At 38.6% G+C, this 22,628-nt stretch overlaps 1 long non-coding RNA gene across 2 annotated transcripts; it reads left to right on the forward strand.

Moving 5' to 3' along the window:
- The first annotated feature begins 1,294 nt into the window (after positions 1-1,294).
- Positions 1,295-6,390, forward strand: LOC137195205 (uncharacterized). Of its 2 annotated transcripts, XR_010931092.1 has the most exons (4): positions 1,295-2,267; positions 2,931-3,036; positions 3,163-3,256; positions 4,998-6,390. It is a non-coding gene; the product is annotated as an uncharacterized lncRNA (long non-coding RNA). The 2 variants fall into 2 exon arrangements; XR_010931091.1 differs by having other exon boundaries at positions 1,297-3,036.
- Positions 6,391-22,628: the final 16,238 nt, after the last annotated feature.

Consider the following 22,628-nt stretch of genomic DNA (forward strand, 5'->3'; position numbering starts at 1 on the left):
ATTATGTCTATTATTTTATTGCACTTTATCTTTTTTTATCTTTGTGACACATTTGTTTTGGCTTCTGTAAAACATAAATCAAGTTAATCTTTAGTAAAAACATGATTCATAGGATGTTGTTGATCAGCTCTAGGGAAACTCAGACGGAAGTATACAACTAATTGTCATTTGACGGTAAGCGGCTGTGATAAAAAGTAAGAACCACCTGCTTTGTACCGACCCGATCAAAACAAGGAAGGTGTTGCCATGTTTCCATTGTATGTTTAACTGTGAGTTGTAAATATCTTGGCTGCCTGGCTGCACACTAACACTCCATTTTTATTTATTTTTTTAAAGTTGCTGTTTCATTAGGATATAGATCCAGTGAAGTAAAAAAATGAAAGTTCAGATGAAATTTTCATGTGAAAAACATTTTTCACAAATTCATTATCTTACTAACACAGTGAGAACATATGCAGTTTGACATCCAGGAAGTCCACTTTTTGGAAAACGAGAGTCTAAGGTAAAAACAACAACACCAAGCTATTCCGGATTGAGCAAAATATTCTTTTTCCCCCCATATTTTTCTTTGCCCTTGTCCTATATGTCATGTCATTTACTTGGAGGTATAGAAGCCAGCAGCTCTCACAAAAGATGTTGTGGCAGCTGAACAGTATTCTTGTGTGTATGCTTCTGTGCATGTATGTTTTTCTGAACTGGGTGCAGTAGAAAGGAGCAGACACAAATACTAGACAGCTCTGCTTGCTGTTGAGTCTGTGCTTTTTTTCTTCTGTTGCTGACAGTAGCTGCTCAAGGTGTGTTTTCTACCCCCAGTGCTCGATACACACTTCATATCAAAAGAAACTGAGAGCTTTATAAAAACATATTTGCTGGTGATAACAGGTGTTATCGAATGAACCAGGACTGACCTTTTAAGGATTATAATGAACCAGTGAAATTCTCACCACAGAATTTCCATCTTTTATGATGTTTCTCTTAGGGATGCACGATATTGGATTTTTTGCTGATATCCAATATGCCGATGTTTCCAACTCACTGTGGCCGATTGCTGATGCCGATACCGATATATGCACATATTTTTCTCCAGCTGGCTGAGGAGACTATTATGCATACAAGCATAGATTGTACTAAGTATGATCAAGAAAGACAATATATGAAGGAAGAATTTAGGAAGACTAGATTCAGGAGCTCAGCATTAAAACTTTAATGAACCTGCCAAGTGGGTGGAGCAGTAGAGTTTTCTTTGAGTTTATTAGACAGACAGGATTAATGTGTAGGATTTAATCTCGTATCCACACTCCGGAGTAGAAGGTGGCGGTATTGCACCTAACACGCTGGATGCCAACCGCTGTTATGAACCAAAAAGAAGAAGGTGAAGTTTTTTTTTATTTTTCAAACAGAGTGGTACATCCTGTCAGCCGAAGAATTTCTTATCTGTGCAGCCGAACACCGCAGCACCTCGATGGACTGTATCGCCTTGATGGTCCCGGTTCGTCCTCCGCAGGCTCCACTTCACTCAGCTGCCCGTCAGACCCGCTGCTTCTTCCCACTTTAACCCAAATCGGGGCTCGGTGGTCCAGCTGGATACACATGGAGAGCCGGGGCTAACGTTAGCTGGGAGGCTAGCGGAGCGTTAGCCGTAGCATGACCTGAGGGAAGCACAGTCAGCTAGCCTTCGCTAGCCTCCCAGCTAACGTTAGCCCTGGCTCTCTATGTGGAGCACCGAGCCCCGGTTTGTTATTCGGGTTAAAGTGGGAAGAACGCAGTGGAGCCTGCGGAGGAAGCACCGGGACCGTCAGGGTGACACAGTCCATCAAGGGAAGCACAGTCAGGCGGCAGAGGAGATGGCGACATATTGGCCTCTCATAATCGGCAGAATTTGCCAGAATTTGCTGATGCCGATATTTCATTTTAGAGCTTTCATCGGCCGATACCGATGACATGCCGACAATATTGTGCATCCCTAGTTCCTCTAACTAAAGATGGATGTACTTACTTACTTATTTACACCTACTGCTCCTTTTTCATGGAGCATAGGCTGTTTCCATGTCAGCCTACTCTGCTTGATGTCCATTTCGAGGTCCCTGCGCCAGGTGTTCTTAGGCTGGCCTCTTGTCCTTGTCTTCCATCTAAGGGCCTGCCTGGTGGCACTGGTGTGTGGCCGATCCATCCCCATCTTCTTCTCTTGATCTCCTCTTCCACAGGTTGTTGGCCTGGTATCTGGCCAGAGGATGTTCAAGATCCACCTCAGGCAGCTGTTGATGAACGTTTGTACTTACATCATTGTGGTCTTGGTTGTCCTCCACATCTCTGATCCATAGAGTAGTATAAACTAATCCTTATCAACTACTTAATAATACATAAATATGATGTCTGATGTGTGATATAATAATATTCTGATAATACACAATGCTGCAATCACCCTTGCCTCTGTTTGCTCTACTGTGTCACAGTGCCACCTCCTGACAGCTCTCACCACCCTGAAACTTTACCTCAACACAACACCAGCGGTGCTTTGGCACCACAGAAATTTGATTTCTAAAACTATTACCCCTGATGTATTTTGACATACAGTAGATCTCTGTTGAAAGAAAAATGTAGTTTGTTCATCTTTATCCTTGACCTTTGCTGGTTCCTCTGAACTGTCACATATGTTTACTAATGTAAAAAGTACTGTTCTAGGTTTTACAAAGTTATCCAGATAACTTAGTGTACCTGCTTGTTGAAACACAGTGACATACTATATGTAGTTGTTTTGGAAGCACTTTATCTACTAGAATTATTATATACATTATAACACCTGCTAATATGTCAATATTTCAGAAGCTTTTCATTAACCCAACAGCACTGAGGGAAAAAGATCTCACAGAGCACACTTTCATTTTTAATGCCTGATTTTTTTTTTTTTATCGAATTCTACACCAAATCAGTCAAGTTGCAGAATAGTGAGCAGATGATGAGCTTCCTGTGAGTGTGAGGAGCTTCCCAAACCCACCAGCTGAGAAGAAGCAGAGGGTGACAGCTCACTATGCACTGGTAAGTTCCTCTGCTACTGTAGTTCTCTGTACTCACCGGCTCTGCACATGGTGTTTGAGGTTGGGAAGCAAGTATACGGTGCTGAGACTGGTTCAGTGTGCTCAGTGGTTTGTTGTGGTGCTGCAGCTTCCTGAGATGATCAGGTGGCTGACGCCCACTCTCAGGTGCCCCAAAGAGACAAGAGGAGGCCCGCCCAATGAAATCCAAAACAAGCACTGTAGTGAGTATTTTTTGGTCACAATATACATACAACCGGTAATCTGTCGTGTTGCAGGTATACAACATATGTCATAATTCATTAAAGAAGGTAGTTTTAAGAAGTGTCCTCAACACATAGTATGTAATATTAACTTCAGATTATCAACACTTAATGTCACTGTTGTTATTTAGTGGTTTTAGTGAGGGTATTACTTAGTCAACTGAACAAGGAGACTTCTGATCTCTCTATTTTGTCCTGTGGTCATCCATCCTCCTGATCTGATTTGGAGTTAATATATCTCCTCTGTCATCAAGGAAACCCTGGATGTTGTTTGTCAGTCTTCTATGTTGTCTCTTATTGGGAGAGGTTGATATAGTGCATGTAACCCTGAAGGCTGCTGATGACCACAGAACATGTTCCAGCTACCACAGCTCCACCTGACAAAACAACAAAAAACATTATCTTTGATGGACTTTCTGATACAGCAGCATGATGGGCAGCCATCTGCTCTGTCAGAGGTGCAATGTGAGGAATGAGACAATAGGCCCCAAAGTAGCAAAGTACTACCTCGTAAATGTAGCAGTCCTGCTCCTGCTGAACAAAAGAGACATGGAAGTGTTTTTCTACTGCATTCATGTGAGATCTAAATAACAGTTTGCACCACTTGGAGTCATCTACACCTTATATATCTAGATGGATAAATAGGACTCCCTAATTTATGTTATGATTATTATTATAATTATAATAGGATAATTATTTCAATCTGTAACATCTTTCTCAGGCAAATGTGAAAGAGAAAACAGGCATTTCTTGCAGAGGCAGCAGTCAAATCAAATTATTATCACCTGCTGGTTAACAAGCAACAAGGAAAACAAACACCACAAGATGGCAGTCCCAAGAATGTAAATAACGGGAGTACTCCAGAAAATAGAAACACCAGAAATTCCCGAAAATTTTAAAATACAACGTTGATATGACAGCATTTGAAACCATATGGTTTCAAATGCTGTCAATATGACAAGAGTCATATACAGAGAATTGTATTATTTTTTCAAATCATCTGACTATCAATAATGTTCCAGGGACATTTCCTCTAAGCACATCTTCATATCAGTTTCCTCTGTGACGAATATTAAACGATATATGTCTTAAATGTAAGTTTAATATGTGAAGAGTTTCGCATTAGTTTTTAATGTGAATCTGAGAAGAGTGTGTTCATTCATCGTTAAATGAATTTAGAGGACAGTGTTAATTACCAGTGCTGGTCTCGGTCAGCAGTACCAGCAAACGTCCAGCAGGTGTCAGTGTCTGTTAGGACAGCATGACTGCACAGACAGAGAGGGGGATGAAAATGATGATGTCAGCTTTAAACGTGATAGTCACATTTTTCAGGTGAGCTAGTTAGTTTTAGTTCTGTCTATGATAGGAAATTTAAGGTTTCATACTTTCGTTGCTTTTTTCAGTACTGTGTGTGTTTTGTTGGCAAACTTATTGAGTAATGTTATCAAGCTAGCCAATCAGCAAGGACTTGTATCATGGCCAGTAACTTACCACCAACAGGTGTGCTTGTAGTTTCACTGAAGAATTGTTGGTACTGGTTCTTTACTGGGTGAAGCTTATTTGTTCTCAGCTTGGTCTGGGGTGATGTAATATTGTATTATATTGTAATATGCTGACAATGACAGTCTCTGTATATGGATGCAGAAAATTCTGTGTACATTAACGACTGTCAAACTGAAACTTGATTTTCACATTTTTGCAGAGAAACAATTGAAAATGGAGCACAAAATCCATCCTGTGTGACATCACTCTGTGCCAGCCAGAAGATCCAGGACCTGGTCCATCCACAGGAGACAAACCTGGAATAACTTCATCAACAGAAGGGAATCATGGGACTGTTACTGGATGAAGAAAGCAGTAGTAATGAGGTACTTGTAGTTTATGAATAATTGTGACAGATGACATTTTGTGGGGGGCATAAATACTGCCAGAGCACTGTAATTGGAAAAATATGATACTAAACAAGAACATAAAAACAGTCAGAGGCTGAATAGAAAATCTGTTTTAAAATGCATTCAGTGCAAGTAAGACTTGATTCTGAAATATCAGCCAATTTTCTATGGTTCACATGATCATAAGCACTGAGGTGAGATGGGTACTGATACCAGTATTAGCTACTCGGCTCATGCCCAGGAACCAGAGGCTGACCCTCTACAACACCAAGCTCTTCTCTGTGTGTGCGGTGCGGAAATTACTAATCACTTTGCTGTTTCAAATCATTTTGATCAGCTCACTTCAAAGATTTGTAGTCACTGACTATGTAGGTTTTTCATTCATAACCCAAGCTGTTCAAATGTACATCAGTAAGCAGTCGCCTCTCTGTTCAGACAGATATGATGTTACAGTGACTTTTATGACTGTTTTCAGTTAAGTAGCAAGCTCAGTATTAGAGCTGCCATGATTAGTCAATCAGTCAATTAGTTGCCAACTATTAAATTAATCGCCAAATATTTTGATCGATTCATCGTTTTGAATCATTAATAAAAAAATAAATCCAAATTCTCTGATTCCAGCTTCTCTTATGTGAATGTTTTCTTGTTTCTTTAGTCTTCTGTAACAGTAAACTGAATATCTTTGCTGTGGACAAAACAAGACATTTGAAGACATCGCAGGCTTTGGGAAGCAGTGATTGATATTTTTTCGAGGAAATAATGAACAGATTAATTGATAATGAAAATAACCGTTAGCTGCAGCACTTCTCATTATGTTGCTGGATCAAAGTGTTTGAAACTAATTTGTAAAGGTGGTAGAAGAAGTGCTAATAACGTTGGAGTTTCATTGAAGCAAGCGAGTTGTTGGTATTTTGGTAGAAACTGGGTCGTGCTGAGAGGACACTTCTCAGAACCACGTCTGTGTCTGGTGTGAAGTCACATAGTTGGTGACTTAGTCAACAAGGATAATCTAAATACATCAGTTACAGAATAATGACCGTGTGGTTATATTCTGTAAACTGCTACATCTGGATAACATCATATTTTCCAAAAAGCAGCAGAGAGATTATTTGGGGGAGCTTTCAGTTCATGTAGTCTATAATTGCACCGTGTTCTTGTTTTCTCACAGTATTTACAATAGTGGCATTATTGAACATATGAATGTACATGGACACTGTATAAATTGAATTCAACATTTTTAATCAGTTAGACTTTTTAAAAGGACTTATAAAACATACAAGTCATCAAGGTAAAAATTCAAAGAAATGTGACATAAAAGAACATTTTCAATAGTTTTGGTTTGTGATAATTTCTTGTTTCGTTGATCTAAAATAAGAATGATTGAATCAAGAAGTTGAATTAAATACAGATTAGATATCCTGCTTTAAGATTCCTCGTGATATAAATAACCATCTCAAGAAACAGTGAAATTAAATTCCCAACAGACAGAGACTAATATAAAGTCTGTAAAGTAGGACAGAACAATGTGAGATGCTTCTCTACTGATGTCAAGCTAGTGCCATCTGCTGGCAAGATGTTAGCATGACAGGTTCATCACCGTGCTGACCATGAAAGCAGGGCCATCAGCTGACTCTCTGGTTTATTATTAGTCATTCAAACATTAAAAATCGGCAGCTGACTAGTGTTGTTACTTGGCTTTTTTATTAAATTGATTTTTTTAAATTTCTTTTTCTATTATTTCACAGACTTAACCTGGTGTGAATTAAATTTGTTGAGTTTTCAATCTTAATGTTCTATTCAAAGGAGGTATTTATTTTCATCATTAATAGGTAATTCTTTATGTATACACACAAGCAGTGATAAGTTAACTGATCTCAGATACATTTGAGCCTCAGTATGATGATGCTGTGAGATTTATATTTGTGATGATACAACATGCAATACTCAGGTCTTAACTGTCTATTTCAGTTTTCCCACGTGATGCTACATGACAGTAAAAATGCATTTATTAGATAAGATATGAGCTGGAAACCATCACATAAGTTTTATTTTATTTTATATTTCTAGGTAATTAATTCTAGTTTAATGATTCCTCAACCAATAAATCAATAAAGGCACAAATTCTTCGACAGAAAATAAATCTATACATTGCTTTTAGAAAACTGCATTTAAAGGGGACACAATTGACTTGGAAAAGTTTGGTTTCTTTTGACAAAATGTACTGATTTTAATGGATGATATATTCAGTGGTTTGTCTTAAATTCCCCTCTTTCCAAGGTTTCTGTTTCTCCCAAGAGAGTCCAACTGCGGGCCTCATGTCTGGGGACCTCATGTCTGGGGACCTCAGGTCTGCGAGCAAATGGAAAGAGAGTAGGGTGCTCATATGTGAAGTGCTCCACTTCCTTTAGGGTCCCAGACATGACCTCTGTCACTTCCTCGATTTACTTAAATTTGCAAATTGTCACATTTCTCTGCTCAAGAGAGTTATTGTGATGTTTTTGTTACATAAGAAATAACTAAATATTTGCTCTTGTTGTGTGTTATGTGTGAAAGAAATACTGTGGTAAATTACAGAAAAAACACAACCTGTTACCCCTAACCCTAACCCTAACCCTAAACCTGCTGTATACAATATAGAAGTTAGAAAACATAATTTTTCTGTATTTTGTAACTCCTTCCCACTCAAGATAAAAATGTAACAATGCTATAAATTAATTGACAAACACAAAATCATTTCTATCAGCCCAGTAATACCTGAACATTTGACTCTTTGTGTGTCTTTCTTGACCCGGACCTGGGGACCCCAGGCATGAGGTCTGCAGTTGGATTCTGGGATTTTTCTCCTCTCCTCTCCTCTCCTCTCCTCTCCTCTCCTCTCCTCTCCTCTCCTCTCCTCTCCTCTCCTCTCCTTTTTCATCTCTCTCCATCAGTTTGGCTGTGTAATCGCCGCTCATGGAGGTTGGCTCACTAATTGGCAGATGCTCAATCCCAAAGCCTGCATCTGCTACCTGTTTGTACCAATTAACAGGCCCATGATACTGCACTGACACCTCTTCAATGAGTTAACAGATGCCACAATTAGCCACTCATTTGAATTGCTGCCTGCTTAGCGTGAGGACCCTTGTTGCATCATCTCCAACTGTGGGAGACCGCCTTTCATCTATTTGCCTTTTTTCTTGTTGCCTCTCAAATGAGGCGTGGGAAGGCCAGGGAACCCTGGTGTGTAGAGCAAACAGTCTTTTCGCTAGATCCCTAAATTAGCTCTCCAGACTCACTGTTGCAGCTGAGGGGTAGCTGTGGAGTCACATGGCAAAGTGTGCTGCATTCATGAGAGGGGACGGGACGCTATTGCATGTGCTCATATTTGGGGCGTTTCCATCAGTGAGAACAGGTTCTATATAAAGTTCTCAGAATATAATTTTAGCCCAGTTCAGGAGCTCAGACTAAATCTGGAACTCAGATTCCAGGAACCTTCAGGCAGAGATAACAACACTGTTGATCACAAGGTTTACTCTTTTACATTCTTCCTCATACAACATATTCTTGCCTCATGTTTACCAGACAGTAATGCATAATAAAGAACAAGATGACTAGACTTGTTTCTAACACATTTCCTACTGTACTATTTTGTGGTTATTCATGTACATTGGAAAAAAGAAACTGAAAACCTACAAAGTAGCATGAAAGACATCTTTTATCGCAGCACCTGCAATTGTATAAATCCATAGATGTGGAAATAATGAAACTGAAACACGTTTATTAAACCAATTCTCACTGTAGAACAAGCCATGTTGCTGCTGTTATCCTTTCATTCGTATGTGAGGAATATGAAGATCAGTCATGTTTGAGAATGAGAGCAAAACCTGTCTGGTTTTCTTAGAAAACAGAATAATCATAATAGTAATACGAGACATAATATTCAAATGTCTGCTTTTTTTAAATGTTTAATATGGGTTAAAAGACACATTTTGATATTGGGTAATAGACAAGTATATTTAAAATTATAAGAATTAAAGTGTAATGTTTAAAACTCTTTTGCTGCATTAGGTTCTCAGATAGTTTTGAAATTCTAATCAGCCATGTGATCATCTAGGACTCCTCTACATGTCCTGTTTCTGTTTCTTGCCAAAAGTGTCTTTGTGTTTTATATGATATTGATACTGCTGAGCATTTTTATCACATACCTTTCACAAAATATCTACAGTATGTATTTTACTTCTTGATACTTGATGTGTTATCACCAAGAGACAAAAATGTATACATACTGCATACAGTCACTTATAAGAGATGCATGTTCCGTTCAGTAAACACCAGATCTTCAGTGAGTATGTACAGTCTCATCCTGCAGCACACGTTGTACTGAGGTCAAATAGATTTGTTAGATATTTTAATCTCAAATACTGATGTCAGTACAGGCCTCAAAAATCAAATATCGGGTTTATTGGGCCATACTTAACATGTGATCACAACAATCACTCCGTCACTGTTACGTAGCCTTGAAATGACAGAATGATACAGAATGAATGAATTAATTATACATTCTTTGGTGTCTGAGGATGTGGGCAAAAATCTTTTTACCTCTGTTTATATGAAAATAATTTACTTAGAATAAGTATTTCGTTTTCTTCAAAATGGTTGGCTCACAGCTTTTGTATGTAAAATTATTTTTCTTCAAAACAATTTTTTTTTTCTATTTTTCCAAACTCAGTGAACTGCAGTCCAGCCCTGTTCAACATAATTTAAAATGTTTTATTTTCAGATTAAGTGATCAACAAGAAAATGTCCTTGTTGTTATTTAATATTCATCTTAAATAAATGTTCTTAGTTTCTTAGTTAACACATAAACTATGTGCTGATGTAAAAATCAGCCAATTACCGAAGAGGAAACAGTGTTGAGATTAAGTATGAAACATGGCGGGTGACGTGTAACAACAAAATGACAGCAGTGTTACTAGGGGCTAAGTGCTAATCTTGGGTGGGGAAAAAACTGAATTCTCAGAGGATATTTAAGTAAAAAAGAGGCTTAGCGGTGTGATTCTGCCCTAGTTCTCACCAGCACTTGTCAGTGTGTCTATGTGAAGTGTGTTGTGTGATTGTGCGAGTGCATGTGTTTGTGCACGTCTAAGCCTCAGACTGTGCATGCGCATACACAAGCTGCAGTGCAGTGTGTGTGAGCATGTTACTGTAATCCTGCCTATGTACTGCGTGGATCAAAACCACATGTGTCATTTTGCACAAAGAGTATGATCAATGCAACATTCTTCAGCAGCCAATGAGGAGAGAGCCCTTGTTACTGGGCAGTTATGTGTTTACCCCCCACCCCCCCACCCCGTTCTTTCGTGAGGTCGATGTCACGCGTCAAGCCTCATAGACTCTCAGATCAGCATGAGTCTTTACGACACACCAGGGTCCTGCGGTTGTGATGAACATCAGCACTCTCACTGGTTTTGTAGGTCAACCAGTATTGAGCTACGGGTGCAGCCCAGCTCACAACACATGTACTTGTGTGCACAGGTTTTATACACAGAGCAAAGGTCATATAGGAAATTCTATTCACAAAATCCAGGATATTGGCTGGAGTTTGTGAAGAAAAATCTCCATTGATTTTAATAATTTGCAAGTTAAATTTCTGGAATTTCACTGTAAACAGCTAAAATCAGCACCTTTGCTTGTGGAATTTGGTTTCCTCACCTTTTTAGGATGACATAACGTCATATAAACAATATTATATCTATCAAGATAGATACAATGGACTACAGATGCAAATTAGCTTCAAGCTAACTCCAGTGCAGTGCATCTTTAATGTTTCAAACTGCACACTGTCCCATTCAATAAATAAATAAATCAAATACGAAAAAAATAAATAAATGCTTACTAAAAGGTATTATCAGTTTTGTTAATATTGGTTAATCACTGACTAGATCACATTAATATTTACTGTAAATTTACAGTAAATGTTGGCTTCAGTACACTTTGCCAGTTGTAAAAGAAGTTTAGAAATATTTCACTCAGGTAAAAGTATCAGCAGCAACATGTACTTAAAGTATGAAAAGTAAAAGTATTCAGCAGCAGAATGGCTTCTATTAGAGTGTTATAATGGATTGTTATTACTAATGTATTGATGTGTAAGTAGAATTGTAATGTTATAGATGGTTATCCAAAGTTTATTTGAATTACTTTATATACTGCAGTGTAATTTCATCTATAACAATGTGTCATATTTTATAAGCTCATCATATGTTTTGTATGTAAAATCTTGATGTTCAAAGCAACTAGTAATTGTAGCTGTCTAATAAATGCAGTGGAGTAATTTAGAGGAGTAGACATATAAAGTTGCATAAAATGGAAATATAGGTAAGAACAAGTACTGTAGCTCAAAATGATGCTAAAGTACTGATTAAATGTACTTTACATTCCACTACTGCATGTTGCAGTCTTTAAAGTGGATCACTTATAATAAAAGAGCATGAAAAACACACAGCCAATACAATTCAATGTAACTGCAAAGCAAATTTTAATTGTTGTTTCTATTACAGTAGACAAGAGATTGTCAAATGAATAAAGGGCAGTGACAACTAAAGTAACAGACTGAACCGTGATACTACTAACCACTTGCATCAATCTTTGTATCAGCAGGAAGATTTATTTATTTATTTATGAGCCTTTACTCAATAGTTGAAAGTGCAGAGAGACAGGAAAGAATGGTTGTGATTAAGTGGTGTGTTCACCAGTAAGCTACTGGAGCTCCCAGCAGTCTCGCATTTTTATAGACTTTTGGAAGAAAAATCTGAAACACTTCTTTTAACCCAAAAATATTTTATTTCGAGATGAAGTGTTTTTTGTGGGCAAAACCCCCGATATATTTTAAAGAATACTTTTATAATTTTGTCATAGAGAAAGTTAACAGGAGCTGCTGACACTATTGGAGTTGAATATGACAACAAATGCCTCACAAATGACAAAGAGTTGGATCAATACCTCTGACACAGTCGCAACAAACATCTAACATTAACAGCATCACAAAGGTTTACAGGGCTGTTGTATTGTAATGCATTACATTGTGATGATTTCAGGTTATTTTGTTTTACCATTACAATACTTATGCTTCATCAGTTTGATTCTAATTACAGTTCTATGCTGTTTAACCTCACAGTGCTAATGTGAGCCTAAGAAGTTGGGTTAACTGACTTGTTTCTTGTGTTACCCTTCACCATGTCCCTGCTTATAGTTAAGAATCTTAACAAAGTATGTAAACCGCCTAAATAACAGCTTGTAACAATAAAATACCGACGAGAGATCATGTAGTGTATCATCAAAACACTTCAGTGTGAAGCTTATTGTTCTTAAGATAAGCCTTACAAGGATTATCCATTGTAAGAAATGTAAAGCAACTAAACAAACATACAGCTTGTTTTCCACAGGATTTATGCACATATTACAGGATTGATGTTGTGATCCACCTGCAACATCACCTCTGACCACATGGTGGCATCAGTCCTCACTGATTCAGCACCACTGATGAGCTGCATGTAGAGAAATCCTCTTTACTGGAAGGGTTAAAGTTTAATCTTAACAATCTCTTTTCACCCTTCATGTAAAAACTATGTAAATACCTCAGTAACAATACAGCATAAACATCTGTTTGAACCCTTCAAGTAAACAATGAGATTTACATGTAAGCCTGCTAGTTACTGTAATAACCAGATCTCCTTGTACATCAACAACACTTCCATCTTATTTTCTGAGGATGAACACATGTATTTTGCATACAGGAAGCATCATCTTTATTTAGTGTTATGTCTTCACCGTGGTGGGAGTTTGTCCCATGAAACATTAAAAATAACCTTTGGAGATTTGGATTCCCAGTTGAGGTATTTTCACTGATGCTGTCTTTGCACAGTTAAATGTTTGTTTCCCCAGCGCTCTCTTTTGGTTGGTCAGTGTACTATTGCTGTTGACAATTTTGTATTTAGGTCAGTGTGGCCCCCTCAGGGTCTGACAAACCACTTTCTCCCAGAGTCCCCATGATTGACACATTTTCTTATAGCAAATGAAGTCCTGCTCCTCCGGTTTTAAATTCTTGATGAGTAACATTTTATAAAATACAGCACTAAACGCTGCTGTTGGTGCGCTCTCATTTAGATTTCCCTGAATACCATTTAGTTATCCCCTGGAAACCATTAATAATATTACTAATAACAACAATGACATTAGTATTATAATTATTTATCAGTCTTTCTGTCAGTTTGTGTATTATAGCTATCTGTTTATTCTCTGAATGTTAATCCCATCACTTCGCCATATACTACAAACAGACATATGTCCCCTCTGGGTCCTCAGGATCTTGTTTTGCATAGACTGCAGCACCACGTGACCCAGCCAGTAAAGATGGCTACCTGTTGTCCGCTGTGCTGCCTCTCAGCTTCACCCCTTCTAGACAGCATGGTAATAATCAGCAGCCTGGCAAAAACCAGAATTACCAGGACATCCTCTAAGAACATAATGCCTGTCTTAGACACTGGGCATCTGTTGGCATTTCCTCGCGATACGCCGGACACAGGGGGGGAGGGGGGTGAGGTGAGGAGGAGGAGGAACGAAGGGAGAAGGAGGGGAGGGAGCTTCAGGCTGGGATTACGGGGGAGCTGTGAAGGGGGGGAAGAGAAGGAGAAGAGATGACCTGACCACATGCTCCATCCGTAAAGCGCTTTTCTTGTGTGCTGGCCCTCTGCCCTGGACAGCCAGTCCAGGTCAAACCAAGAGCCCCCACTGGGCGATGCCCCACGCTGCAGTCAACAGCCATTGTGATCTGCAGATCTGCTCAGTCAGCCTCTCAGAGTCTGAGGCTTCGTTTTGGGGAAGGTCCTGGGAGGTCTGCAGCTTAATTCTTTACTCAGCGCTAAAACTTTGTCTTGACTCTCGAAGAATTGCAAAGCAGAAGGAAGAAGATTAACTCCAACACAAAAAATAGATACTGTACATTACATACTGAACCCCGGGCCCTCTGTAGCAGCTGAAAAACATGTTTTTATCAGGCTGATGTTTTAGAAGACTTCTCTTTTTAAAACATGGTTAAACACAATGAATTTTATGCTCTACAGTATATACCTGATTGGCGTTAACAATCCTTTTTGCACAGCACTACTCCTCCAAAATGCCCCCCAAATTATATTTTGATTACACTTGAGTTTTATTGCAGTTTGTTCATTAGAGGTCTAACAGCGAGTTACACCTCTGTCTCTCTTAACTGACCCTCAACATGAGTAATGTCACTGTATAGGGTAACATGTTCTACATTTCTGTCAAAAGAATATGTATTTGTACATTCATAGCCCATATAACATGTAAAACATGAATAAATATTCCCTTATACTTTAGGGTAATTTTCAAAACTCGTCACCTTCATCCAATGTGCAAGCTCAGTTTGTGGCAAAGAGAAGATCCCCTTCATACACATTTCAAGACATATAAAGATACTCTGCTTTGAATAATCATAAAAATCACGTCTCCTCCTTCTCCCTTACTGACAAATCCAGAATACGAATGCAAATATTGTTAATATTAAAAGATTAAAAAACTGCCGGACACAAGATGTCTCACACTCTATAGAATTTTCAGTGTTTGTGCACCGGAGGCTTCAGGTTTCCACATCACACTTGTGTAAGTTGCATACTGGACCACGATTGGCCCTTCAAACTAGTTGGGATGTCACATATCTTGACATCTAAGCTCAGATTTAAGACACAAAGCTACAGAGAAATCTTCCTCCTGCAGCAGATGAATATGAAAACAGCCTCCTAGTGTCAAACTCTTAACATACATCATTCTGCTCAGTGAAGCTCAAACATCCAACTGACAGAACAAGAAGAAAAACACATATTTGAGTGGAGGAGGTCTTTACAGATGCCCTCCAGAAATGTTTTAAGACAAATAAAAATACTGTACTTGAAATAATTATATGTGCCTGATATGGTTTACCCACAAAAAAGTTAAATTATTTCATTATTACATCTACCCTACTCCTATGAATATTATTTTGATTGCAAAAGATTTGAACTGCTGGAAAGCTGTTTAGTATCCAGTAACTCAAAGTTGATTGCAACTATCTTAAACCTACATTTATTTTAATGCATTTCTGGAATATATTTTAGACACAACGCTAGCTGCAGACTTTTTAAAATCATTTTGTAGAACAAATAAAAATCACTGCAGTCACTACATGTAACGGTAAATACCTACAATTTCTTTTTTACCTGCTGATAGTATGGACCACATTTGGTGCAGATCGGTCAAAGGTTAACACACCTTGAGGCGTGAACTGATTACAGTCATATAACTGCTCGTGCCTCCAGTCAAGGAAAATTGTGTCTTTTTGCAACAGCCAATCAGATAATTTACTGGAAGGCTGAACACCATTTTACCGCAACTGTTATTGCAGTTTTCTGGACATTTGTGATGTACCACATATTTGTTCCTGGAATGGCCCTCAGAATAATGATTTGGAAAAATCCTAAAAAGCATTTTTACTTCAGTACAGTCATCTGTTCAGTCACCATGCAACACGAGTACCACAAAACCATGTTTGTTTTCTTCCTGTTTGTGAAACAGAACTGACACATTTTTATTCCCACTTTGTGTCACAGGGAATCTAGTGTACACTATGAAGATGTCAACAATTTAGTGTAAAAAAAAGAGAATATACAGGAGAAACATGGGATCAAGAATAATATGCGGTGAGTCATTACTTTATACATACTGGCCTGCATTCTATTCATATATTTAAATAGAGAATAAATGACCAACATGTAGTTATAATTGCTCCTTAAATCTTGCCGATGTCAGCTGCAACATATAACCTGACCAGAAACAAGATAAAAAACTTAGGCAAGCAGTTGCCTTGGGATTAATTAGTCAGTCCCCACTCTTTTCTTTCCACTGTCTGTTGACATTAGCTCAGACGCGTTTGATTCCCACCTCCCCACCCCCGCCCTTCTTAACTCCAGTGAAACCACCCAGAGAGTACAACGTTTTGCGCAAGGTGACTTCCAGCTCCTGACAGGCTTTCTGTCGAGTAAACGTTGAAGATGCCCCGGGGGCAGAGTGCCAGCACCGAGGCCAGATGGGAGCCCCAGTCTCTACCTGCCACCCGGTGCCAGTCCCCCTGACACCCCCCTCCTGCCATCTGTGCCGACCTGCCCCTAGCTGTCAACAGTTCAAGAGCAGGCTGTGACGTTCTCCCGCCTGTGTGCGGCAGCTGACAACACAGCTGTGCAGATGTTGTCAGGGCGAAAAGATGGCGACGGCAAGACTAACATCTGTGCTCCCTGTGGGAACAACAGAGCGGTACTTTCTCGCTGTGATACTGTGTCAATGAGCTGACAGACGTGGTGCTTAACGTCCTGTGTGGAGTCATCAGCGCTGCTCCTGGCTTGTTAAGGCCTCGGAAAACCTCACGCAGTCGTACGCAGAGCCACCGCTGCATAATACTTTGTCAGTTCCATAAATATGTTCTGGGGATTAAGCCAAGATTAAGACACTGTAAACTAGACAGATTTACATCAACTAGCCTAAGTAGATCACAGCGATGTGATACTGAAAGCACCCCGGATCATAGGTTACACAACACGTAATCCAAATATCATTATGTTGCTTGAATCTGAATCCATTGGGGGTTTTTTTATCCTCAGTGGCATAATGCATACATGTCAGTGAACCTCTGCTGTTTTCCTGTGTGTGTTTCCTGCTGATTTTCTTGTCACTGGATGCTCTCCCCCACCTCACTCTCCATGCTGCTTGATGCAGTCTGTGGCATGTGTCAGGTATAGCCCTTCATTACCACCCTGCTGCTCTCTCTCTGTCTCTCTCTCACACGCACACACACACACACACAAGAACAATGCATTTACGATGTGTTCATTTGAACTGTGTGTGTGTGTGTGTGTGTGTGTGTGTGTGTGTGTGTGTGTGTGGGTGTGGGTGGGAGGGAGGGGTAGGGGGGGACAGCACAGAAGAGAAGGAAGAATGAATAAAAGGACTTCATACATTTTTATGACCGCACCGATAAGGTCAGTCATGTGCTGTGGTTACTTAGCAACGCTGCCACCCCATGTTGGACAGTTACGGACCAGAAGAGTCAAACTCGAAGATGTTTACTATTGCTCTGTGAACGACAGTCGACCGGTCTCTTGCTTCCTACATGTCTCTGGTCAGTGTGATATCACAGTCACAATAAGATAAAGACACACGGCATGTACATAGATAAGCTCATCCCCATGATGTATTGATCCACAGTATGGAAAGACTTTACAGCTAAAGGTCTTCAGACGATTCAGTGAATTTTACAGATAAATTAAAAAGTTTAGTCAGCTGTAAGACACAAGAAGCCTCAGCATATATGATCTTTGCAACAAGGTCTCAGAGCTTTTCTAAAATCAGTGTAAATCATGGTCTATTGTGTCTTTCATCACATATGGTTCAACATGAGGTCAAACTATTTCCAAGATATGTGGAAAAGATGTACTTTTAGATGGAGAACAATTATAGCACTTACAGTAGCTACATCTATTTGGAAATGATTAATACATATGTACAGCACTTGTATAATAATTCTAATAATACAACACAGTGACTGGTGGTAAATGTTTCTAAGGCTTTCGGGAAACAAAACATATTTTTTGATGTTCAGCCACGCTGGCTATAAATGCTCACACTGACTCCTGCCTGGGACTATTCTTGACAAATTGTTCCCGGTGAAAAAGCACAGTTGTACGATGCACCACTTTTCCCAGGAAAAATGTGGATGCTCCCAAGTACAATGGAGAGCTTCAGGATCTTGGGATTGATTGACTGAATCTCTGTTGTGTTCTGTCAACTGCTGATAAGGTCGACATAATGAAGTTTTGACCAAGACAAGTTTTGAAAGTCTGAAGAACATTAAACAGTTTAGCAAGGTAAAATCCTCCATAGAATGATCAGTTTTGATTTCATTGTAAATGAAGTGCTTTTATTATAAAATATTATGTTTATCAGTGTGTTAGTTTGTAGTTGATAGAGTCAGGTTTGCACCGGCTCTGAGATGAAATAACCCAAATCACAATTATCAGAGCTTTAAAGTTATTAGATAATTACACTTATGATCGTTCTGAGCCATGAAGTGGTCCACAGAATTTCAATCATCTTTCTACTGTAATGGTCAACTTTTCAATATTTAAAATTTCAAATCAGTTGCATCAGACATCAGTGAGACATTAAAGAGTAGGGAGGCCTATAGATGTGGATACTACTGCAGAGTGCGACGTACAGACAGAATGTAAATTTCCCTATAAATGAAGTCATTTCTACATGTGAAAACTGTCACATTTCTACTCACTGCAGTTGAATTCCAGAGTGCCAGTTTCTGTGGACTGACACACACGGATAAAAAACAACTCAGCAGGAATGTCCTGTATGTACAAAATAGAATTACATTTTGTGTATCTACTTATAGTACAGTACACCAGAGTTATCAATTCTGCTACTTAAATTCAAAAACTCTAAATTCCTAGAATTACCTCTGGATGACCCTGCAGTCCACTTAATCAGGACCGGACAGGAGTGCATTGAGCCGTGAGATGCAAAGTAGTCAATGAGGGGAATCAATGTATAGATTGGCTAAGGTGGGCCATCAAGGCGCTCTGCTTTGTCCACTCAATTGGTCGCTATCTTATGAGGCAAGGTGATTATGGAAACCAATGAGAGAAAATTAGTGTTTTTCAGCCTTGTTAACCAGGGATCTACCAGGCATTTAGCTCTCAGTTTCTAAAAATAACTAACATGTATGTGAGGACTAAAACAGGTAAAAGCCCTCACATCTGTGACAGAGTGGAATCATTTGTAAATGCCTCTTTGGTTGATTGGCACCTCGGTAATCAATCAGCACGCAGGAAAAGAAAGAAAACACATCAGGATGGAAAGCACAGTGCATTTCTGGGTCAGTTTGATGTATTGTTTTATTGTCAAAAGAGTTTCACTGGTGTAAAACAGTGGTTCCAACCCTTTTCTAAACTGTATTTTAAACTGTATGTTATGACACTATTATCTTAATATTGTTGCAATACTCTTTTATACAAGACATAGTTATCTTGGAATTGTCTATGTTTAGATTTGGTTGGTTTGGTCAAGTTTGCATTCAAACTATTATCACTTGGCAGTGACAGAATGATTTGAATTGTACATTATCCTTTTATTCTTTTGCTATCTATTTCAATTTCTCTGTTTATGGCCTGTAGCTGGTAGTTAATCCAATTTGTGTGTTAATATTTGTTCTAAACCCAAAGTGGACATATATCTTTAAACAAATCATAATTTCTATTTTTAGTTACTCTAGCAACACGATGCTTTGGATGGCGATGTTGGTATGTCATGTCATGTAAAGGCTGCAGATCTGTATTTTTCTTGATCGGAGGAACATCAACAGTTTGATATCAACAGAGTATCCAGTCGAGGATGTGTCCTTTCAATTCTTTATTGTTCCGTCTTTGAAAGCAAAGTATTCGTTTTTGTGTAACCTGCAGAGGAAAGCTTATAGCACAGAGCTTATTTTCAAGCAGACACAGCACTTTTCACCCTCTAATGGCAGGGAATTACTCTCACAGGGAACACGATTTCTCCATTTCTTTATTCTGGAGACATGTCGACTCATTAAACTTGAATTGTGACTTAGTCTCACGTTCCGTTCAGAATTTATGGGCAGTGAGAAGGATTCAAAGATGATCTAATAAAATGAGGGTCTCAGGATGTACGTTAGACTACTGTTTCTCCATTTCTACCTCATAACGTGGTTTGAATTATTCAGCAGTCTGACCCAGGCAGCAAAGCTCCCATATTCCTTATGAGTCGCAGATTGAGGACTTGCCATAATTGGTCATCTTTAAGACATTATCAGATGTATATTTTATTGGGCTGTTTGAATATAATCAAAGTACTTGAGAGTATTTTGTTAATAAGAGCCATAAAAGTTACCCTTGGGGAATCTAGCTCTTTGTAGTGAAGATTGATGGATATTATAAATCCCCACTGTACACTGGCTTCTTGTTGAACTCATATACATACATTATACAGTAAATAAGCTGCTACAAACCTGCATTGTACAGAGAAATGAAAGTAAACAGCACAATATTGACATACAATTAGCTTGGTTGAATATATATATATATATATATATATATATATATATATAAATATATTTTTAAATCTATAATATAAAGTTTTAGATAAACCTGTCCAAAGAATCCCTCCATGACTACCAACCTAACATCTCTTCTATCTCTGTTCTCTTCTCATTACAAGTGTAGTGGAAATCAGCTGTAGTGTTCTCAGTCGAGCCTGGATACTCACGATCTGACAAGTGTTTGTCACAATATGTGCTGTGTGGGATATTTATAGGCCTTTCTCTTGTCTCTGTGTTTAATAATGAGTACAGGTTTGCTGTTGTACTCGCATTTCACTCACAGTATTGCTGACCTCCTGTAAAATTCCCCCCATCTGCTTTTCACAACCAATATTTTCTGTATCTCCAAGATAATGTTTCATTGCATTAATCAATATGGATAGGAAGTGTTTCTTGTTGTATGTGAACTGCTCATGAGCAGTGTAGGACAGAGTGTGTACCATTCACTGATATCACAGTGTTTGGCTGCAGGGTGCAATGAGCTGGAAACAGCATGTTTTAGCCATGCTAGCAAAAATATGGGGTTGTCAATGGTCTGTCTGTCAATCTAGACTGAAATATCTCAACAGCTATTGGCTGGATGAGTGTGAAATTTTGTACAGACATTCATGATCCACAGAGAATGAATCCTACTAACTTTGTGATCTCCTAACTTTCCCTCTAGTGTCACTGTGGGGTTGATATTTTTGTTTTTAGTAAAATAACTCAGTTATTGAAGGATGCCCATGAAATTTGGTCCAGACATTCATGGTGACCATAGGATGAATCCTAATGACTTTGGTGACTCCCTGACTTTTCCTACAGTGTCACCATGTGGTTCACATATTTGTGATTTGAATGAAATGTGTTGACAACTATCGGATGGATTGTCATTAGATTTGATACAGACATGAATCTTTGTGTTTAGTACTCTTTTCCATATTTAATATTCAATCTAATGTCTAATTCTTACCTAAAAAAGGAAGCAGAAACAGAAGAACAGACATGATTGACCAAGTTCTTGACAAAACAGCAGCTTGTAAAACATGACATGTATTCTCAGTAAACTGACCGATGCACTATAAAAATGTGACAAGTTGATCTTACTTTATAACCGATAAATTATACTTATTTACTTAATTTCGTGAAGTTGTTCCAACTTATAAACGGTAGGACAGTTTGGCAACTTATTCTTTCTCACTGTGCTGAAAACATTCAACAACTTGTCATTTTTCTGCAGCAGTTTAAAAACACATTAAACTGTTTAACTCAGTCTCAGATTTAGGCACTTTTATCAGTGCGAAGAAAAGAAGTTCCAGAAATGTCTGCGAAGGTTTAACATTTAAATAACAGGACGGCTTAAAGAGGATAATACCTTTGATTTGATCATAACCTCACAACATATCATGGAGTTAAAGCAGGGATTAGAGAAATAAGGACTGAGCTCTTTATGACCATGCAGCCAGTGATTTTAATCCAATCTCTGTACCCGAACAGTCCACTGAGACGAACACTGAAGAGAATCATTTACCATATGGCTGAATGATTGGACATGGCAAGACAAAAAAAACAACAACAAAAAACAATGAATCATTAAGATTGGTGAGGAAATGGGTCAGTGCAAAGTTAATTGGTAGTCTTGTATTTGTATGTATTTTGTCAACAGCATAAACCAGCAGCTACTGTCTGTTGTAAATAGGTTATAGCAGTTTGGATTAGGCCTCTTTCATACAGCAGCTATTATATACAGTAGCTATCTTTGTCTTGATTGGATATCATTTATAAACAAATATACTTGACTTGCATTTTTTGACTAAAAGTAGATAAAATAAAGGAAAAATGTGTTAAATATCAGTAGGTGTGTGCGTCAGTTTATCTAATGAGTTGCTTCATATTTTCAGGCAGTCTAAGTAGGTAGCTGCCTGCAACTGGAGCAAAGTATGTACAGTAAGGTTTCTAATAATAATTCATTTGAAAAGGGTAGTAGGGCGTTGAGAGTGGCGGGCTGCAGACCGGTGCTTTACAGAGGCAGGTAGAGGAAGAGGAGGCGTGCGCATTATAAGGAACACAACAACATAACCGAATAAACAACAAACCTCCTTACTACTGGGAGCCAAGGAGACTGACAGGGAGGAAGATTAGGCAAAATCAACACACAAAAAAAAAAACTTTGTATACAATGTGTGAGGAATAGCGCATGTTTCCCTCCCTTCCGTCTTGGTTCAGGTGGCTGCAGTCGGTGATAATGATCTGTTTT

Source organism: Thunnus thynnus, chromosome 13 (genome assembly GCF_963924715.1).
Source record: "Thunnus thynnus chromosome 13, fThuThy2.1, whole genome shotgun sequence".
NCBI classification, from domain to species: Eukaryota; Metazoa; Chordata; class Actinopteri; order Scombriformes; family Scombridae; genus Thunnus; species Thunnus thynnus.